The sequence below is a fragment of the Pteropus vampyrus genome, unplaced genomic scaffold (genome assembly GCF_000151845.1).
Source record: "Pteropus vampyrus isolate Shadow unplaced genomic scaffold, Pvam_2.0 Scaffold544, whole genome shotgun sequence".
NCBI classification, from domain to species: domain Eukaryota; kingdom Metazoa; phylum Chordata; class Mammalia; order Chiroptera; family Pteropodidae; genus Pteropus; species Pteropus vampyrus.
The window spans coordinates 641,867-648,944 of record NW_011889325.1 but is presented as its reverse complement, the minus strand read 5'-3'; the positions used below and the strand labels follow the sequence as shown (position 1 = coordinate 648,944).

Genomic DNA, 7,078 nt, shown 5'->3' with positions numbered 1-7,078 from the left:
TTGACTATCAAATTTAGATGTCTTTTTTTTAATTTTATTTTTTTTTTAATGGTGGCATTGGTTAACGAAATTTGATGTTTCAGCTGTACATTTTAACAGTAAGGCACATATATATATTTACATTGTGTGTTCACCTCCCATAGTTGGATTTCTTTCTGACCCCCTTTACCCAGTCTACCTCCCCCCCTCCCACTCCCCTCTCCCCTCTAGTAACCACTAGTCTATTGTCCATGTCCATGAGTCTCTGTTTGTTCTGCCTCTTTGTTGCTTTATCCCACATATAAATGATGTCATGTGATTTTTGACTTTTTCTGTCTGGCTTATTTTGCTTAGCATGATTATCTTGAGTTCCATCCATGTTGTCAGAAATGGCAGCATTTCATCTCTTCTTATGGCTGAGTAATATTCCATTGTATATATGTACCACAGCTTCTTTATCCAATCATCTATTGTAGATAGCTTTCTTTTTTGGTCGAAGTATATGTTTAAGTAGGTTCTTAAGGAATAGTATGTGAATAATATATGTCCAGAAACTTTATTAATTAAAATGTTTAATTTCTGTTGAATGTTAAAAAAATACACAAAATAGTAGTGGCTTCAATAAGATAGACATTTATTTCTTTTCTCTGTTAATCATAACAGGCATATAAATGCCGCCTAATAAGATAAACTAATATATTTTAAGAATTGCCTGTAGTAATGCTTTGCACATATTATCTCATTTAATCTTCATGAAAGCCCCCGAAGTGGGATTTAGTGTCCCCTATTTTAGAGACAGAAAACCAGCTCAAAGGGCAAAAGTATCTGGCCCAATGCTAGTAAGTGACAGACCTAGAAGTTGAAGTCAGGGCTACCTATTTCTCATGTTATCTTCACTTTAGCATACTGCCTCTGAGGAATTAAGTGGCATAATAGAGGTAAGGATAAAATGCTATAGGGGTAGAGTGAAACAATCAATGAATTTTTTCTGGGAAGAATCTTCCAGGAGAGCATTAGATAGGAGATAATATTTAAGAACAGCCTTGAATAATTAATATAAGTTTTCCAGGTGAGCAGGAAAGGAGAAAGCATTCTAAGTTAAGAAGACTACATCAGCAAAAGGTATATAAGCTTTTACTTAAAGGAATTAATGAAAACTTTCTATTTTTATTTCCACACACAAATTAGTATTTAATAAAGGTTTATTGGTTCCATTTATGTAGTCATTCTTTTTGTTCCATGTAGCAGATATGCTAGCTAATACTCTAATATTGTCCTACCTTTGCTTCTTAGCAAGAAAACCCAAGTGGTTTTTTTTTTTTTTTGAGGCAGCATTATGCCCAGCTAAAAGGCTATATTTCCCAGCCTCCCTTGAAGCTTGAGGATATAAACAGAAATTATTAGGAGGACTTCTGGGAAAATTCCATAATAGATTTTTAGACAATTGATTTACTTTTTACCTTTATGTTCTGATTCTTGCCTAGAATCATGTATTCACAGTCAGGGGCCAAGGGGCTATCTGAAACCATGGGTCAGCCATGAGGATGGAAACTGCGTGAAACAGTTAATAAAACTGAAGGGCAGAAAGAGCTTGGGTCTCTGATGGCAGTGTGAGGTTACCATACCAATTCTGAATGCTTATTTTAAGATGTATTTTATGTGAAAAATAAATTTCTGTTTTGTTTATGCCACTGTTATTATTATTCTCTGCTATTAGCAACCGAATGCAATTCTTAACTCATACCTCCCCAATTCAGTATCTTTTTCAGGAAGGTAGGTGACTAGGACTCTTATAAATACTTATGCCTAGAAATTACTATTTGGAAAATACACAGAAATACTGAGAAAATTTTCCAGCTGGACCCCATTCCCAAGGTGGATCACAAAGACAGTTTTATACCAATGATATAACCTGGAGGAATTCCAGAAGCCTTTTAGGAGGAGAAAGTGGCTGCTGTTGCTGCTGATACTGCTATAGTTTAGTGAAAACTGAAAGGCTGGAATGACGACCTTTCAAGAAGAACAAATGTTATTAAATAATGGATTTTGTCCCACCTCCTATGATAGTCAAGAGCAAAAGATGGAAAGGGAATCCTATTCTTCTATTAATAACTCCTCAGTCAGTCTCATGCTGACAAAGCAGAAATCAAGTGTAAAATTAGCAATTTTACCTGCAAATTAGCCCCTTGCAAAGCCATAAAAAGAGGAAAGAAATTAAGAAAAAATTCTATTAATGATCAAGGATGGAAAAATCAAGAGTGATAGAGCATAAATACCCAGACAACTGATACTTATTTTAAGGATGATATTACCCGGGTTTTAAATAGCTACTTACAGTTATGTATGAAGAAAGTATTAATTTATAGCCCTTGAATCAGTGGCCTTTCTTAATGGCTCCTTGGAGCAAATCTATCAGAACTTGAGGAGCACAAGGTTTAGGTTGATGTTAATAAAAACTACCCCATCTACCCCTATCTGAGATATTACCATTCCATTTCAGAAAGTCAATGAAGTAAGTGGAAAGAGGTTAAACTTCAGAGGCAGACAAAGTTAAGTTTGAACCTGGCTCTGCTCCTTCAGTAGCCTTGGGAAAGTCTTTTCACCCTCTGAGCCTCTATTTTGTCTTCTATCAAAGCAGAGGACAATTGTGCTTCATTGTGTTAATTGCATCAAATTAATGTACAAAAAATTTGGTTCCTAGTAGATTGTTGGTAAATGTTAGTCCCTTTCTTCTTTCCCTTTCTCATCAGAGGGCCAGAAACAATAAACCTTGCAAACCCTTGCACAGTGGTTAAATTTAGTTCTGTAACATTCTCCCCATAAGAAGATCAATCCCTACAAAAGAATCTGGACACATTTTCATAATTTATGACTGGTCTCAGTCAACAGGCTCCCATTTGCAATTTTATGAAAATGATAACTCAATATCCAATAGTGGAGTAAAAGCAGAATAGAGAAACTGAGATTCTTTTAACAATAAAAACACAGTGGGCTCCATTTCCAGGAAGGAACAAACACAGGAGAAGAAATTTGAAATGGGTACAATGTGCTTAATTTGTAGCTTCTACCATCATAGTCATCTAATACTTCTTAAGTTCCAAAAGGAGATAAGAAGTTTAGGGCTCTTTTGGATGTCCTGGGTGAGTCTCAATCACTCCTGCTTTCTTAGTTCAAGAAGGTATTTCATATCTGAAACACGCATTTTCAGTCCTAGGGTTGAAAAATGACACGATATAGACAAAACATTAAATCCACAATATACATGTGGAAGATGGACAATATTTGAAGGTTTTATTTGAATCATTGAGAAAGAAGTGAACATCACTTTAACATATCTTTTTCTAATTGACAAATTTAGCTTACAAGACTAGGCAAATTTATAAAAATCCAACTACTAGAAACACTAGCCAGAGCCACCTCTGAATGTTGTAACGTAATCCCAGAATCATTCCCCTTCAGCCTCCTAAGATCTTAAGATCATAGGATCTGGTTTAGGTGGGACTTTTAGAAATAACTTAAATTCCCCCACAACCTCACCATATATTGGTTTTCCTGCTTGTGTTTGAGCAGTTTGAGCACCTCCAGGAACAGAGAAGAACATTCTCCCCAGAGCAATTTAATTCACATGTGCATTGAGAAGCCTGAATGTGCTAGGCAATTGTTTGTACAGAGGATATGTGTTAATTTCCTAGGACTGCCATAACACAATTTCACTTATCCATTGTTTTACTTTCCGTGGTTTCAGTTACCCTCGATCAACCATGGTCTGAAAATATTAAATGGAAAATTCCAGGAAGAAACAATTTATAAGTATTAAATTGCACACTGTCCTGAGTAGCATAATGAAATCTCATGCTGTCAGTTCAGTCCTGCCCAGGATGTGAATCATTCCTTTGTCTAAGGTATCCACGCTATATGTGTTCTCACTTGCTCCCACCTGCTCCCATTTGTTAGTCATTCAGTAGTCACCTTGGTTATGAGATCAGTTATCTCAGTATCACAGTGCTTGTATTCAAGTAACCCTTATTTTACTTGATAATGGCCCAAAAGCACAAGAGTAGTGATGCTGGCAATTTGGCCAAAGAGAAGCCATGAGTGCTTCATTTAAGTGAACAGCTAAGAACAGTACAAGATGATATTTTGAGAGAGAAAATATTCACATAACTTTTATTGTAATACACAATATTATTATAATTCTGTTTTAGTATTGTTATTCTCTTACTGTGCCTAATTTATAAGTTAAACTTTATCATAGATATGTATGTATAGAAAAAAACATAGTATATATCGGGTTTGGTACTATCCACAGTTTTAGGCATCCACTGAGGGCCTTGGAACATATCCCCGTGGATAAAGGGGGCCTACTGTACCACATACTAGGTGGCTTAAAACAACAGAAGTTTGTTATGTCACAGTTTCAAAGGCTGGAACTTTGAAATCAAGGTGTTGTGTGGGTCATGTGCCCTCTAAAACCTGTAGGGGAGAGTTCTTCCTTGTTCCTAGCTTCTTTCTTCTGCATCAATATGACAACCTATGAGCTTTCTTTGTATATGTAATGTTTCATACATATGTTTGATTTTGCCCCTGGTGTAATTTTTCACTCCAAGTAAAATAAGTCTCCTGAAAAAGAAAAAAGAAAAAAGGTGAACTGAGTTGCACCCGAGGACCCCAGTGTCAGGGCCAGGTTCAGCACCATGAGCAGAATTTCTTTCAAGAATGGGCAGCCCAAGAAACAAATTGTCTCCCACATAGTGGAGAGAGACTTTGAAAGGGAGTATGAAAAACTCCAGCAACTGAAAGAACAAACCAAGAGGATGCAGAAGGACATGAAGGAGAGCACCAATTTTGATCTGGCCATGTCCAAATCTGCTCTGAAAATATCCTTAGATTTACTCTCTAATCCTCTCTACAAGCAAGGCCAGAACTTTCTGAACATAGTGACAGCTCTGGACATGGACATGAAGTAGATGGATGCCTTCAACCAGGAAAAGGTGAACCAGATCCAGAAGACATTGATTGAACCCTTAAAAAAGTTTGGCAATGGCTTCCCAAGCATTAAATGGCAGTGAAACAGCAGAAGCATGTCTTATAGGATTATAGGAGATTGAAGGCCAAGATGGAGAAGTATAAGGAAAAGGAAAAAACAGAACCAGTGCTGGCTAAACTCTACCAGGCCTAAGAAGAGCTTTAGCCTATGTGGGATGACTTGAAAGCCAAGATCAAGCAGCTCCTGGATGAGATGCTGCAGTTCTACCACAGCCAACTTGACTACATCCAACACAGCTTTGAGTCCCTGATAAGAGCACAGATGGTACACTACTCTGAAATGCTTAAGATCTTTGGAGATTTGACCCAGCAACTTGACCAGCCTGGCCACCCAGACAAGCAGCTGAGAGAATAAAGCCAAAGTGTATGTGCTCGGGGCCCTCTCTGTCGTGGCTGATGGACGATTCCCTGCTGCCCTCTGAAGACTCCTGGGACATAAGTCAGTCTCTCTGGTCTTTTCAAACTTAGACTCAGGCATCAACTCAGCAAAAAGCTCTCCCTCTTAAAAGTATGGCAGCTAGCAGGTTGGAAACAGAGGCAGCTCCTGCTCTACCTCAGTAGCCCTTTGGAGTGGAGTCCCAAGCAAGCTGCTATCCCCCTCCCAATAGCAAGAACTTGCAAACACAGATAAGCTATGTAGAAAAACCTCAGGGGCTTATTTCTCAAAAAACCAACTAGACTGCATCCTAGCCTAGGGTCAAAGTAAGCTACCAGCCTTTGAAAGGCATGGGCTCTTGTCACTTCAATTGAGGTCTTAACCTTGCTTGCATGGTTGGGATTACATCAACCTCCATAACACCCATTTGAGGAGTCTTACCATTTTCATTTCCTTTCTACTTCAGAGCCTTTTTTCCCCCCTGGGAGAGGCCTGCGATATTGCTCTGGGGAACCTGAGAGAGCCTAGTCCATCAGCCTTGACAGACTCTTCACTCCAGCTTCCAAGCAAAATAAAGCCTAGTTTAGCTCAATTCTATCCCTTAAGTCCAGGCAGGGAAGAGCCCCAAGTCTTGTAGGTTCCTTAGGTAACTGAGACTTAACTCATGTAAATGTTCTACCACAGAAAATGTCACATGGATTCACAGGCCTCAAAGCAAGAACAGTGGGTTTGCGCTGGGTTAGAAAGAGCAATGCCATGAAGCATTGAGGTCTTGAGATCTCCTAGGAAAATTCTAGACACCTTGCAGCTTCTGGGAGGAACAACTATTTTGATGACTTGCAGTGGAATGGTGCTTCCAAGTGGGGCCCTGGGGTTCCTTGAAGGAAGCCTATGTCCTGTTGCTGTGGCCTGTGGCCTCTTGTGTTCTACTGATTAAAAACAGTGAAGGAGGAATTATGGCCTGAAAGCCAAACCAACCTTTGCAGCAACTGACCCCAAAAGGTCAGGACTGAACTGACAGCTTGCCTCATTTTTTTGCCCCACTCCCAATTTTGGACCAACAGGGAAAAGCTAAATATGTCCTCCTCACCAGTTATATAGGATGCCCCTCTTCTAGTCAGCCTACCTTCAGCTTCCTCAAGCCAACAACCTCCATGAAGATAAACCCCCTTTTGCTTATAGAACTTCCCACTCTTCCTGCCTTTCATTTGAGTCTCTGCCAAATGCAAGTGGTGGTGGTGGCTGACTCTCTTGCTGTCAATAAGTAGCACTTCTGCTCATTGAGTGATCTTTGTTTAGCTCCACAGAGGTTATTAGCTCCAGGAGCACTCAGAAAAATACCCTTCCCCTCAAAAAAAAGGCCATCTAGACAGGTTTTTGTTCTATTTTGCCTATTGATGGAATAGTTTCATTTATAAAATTTTATACATCAAAAAACTTTGAATTTGACCAGGCTGTCCAATAATATGTCTCTCAAAAAGTAACTGGCATATAATTTTAGCTACTATATTTTACAGCATTAAAAAGATTAGGCATTAGGTAGCTTATCAAAGTGTTATTCTATGTACGATGGCGTTTAGCGGATAGTCCATCATTTCACCCAGATTCACACAGACAAGTCTCATCTGAGACTTGTATGGTAAATATCTGGTATTTAGTGCCAAGAGTACTCCTAAC

General features: G+C 38.8%; 1 pseudogene; it reads left to right on the top strand.

Moving 5' to 3' along the window:
• The first annotated feature begins 4,673 nt into the window (after positions 1-4,673).
• Positions 4,674-5,447, top strand: LOC105308079 (annotated as a pseudogene).
• Positions 5,448-7,078: the final 1,631 nt, after the last annotated feature.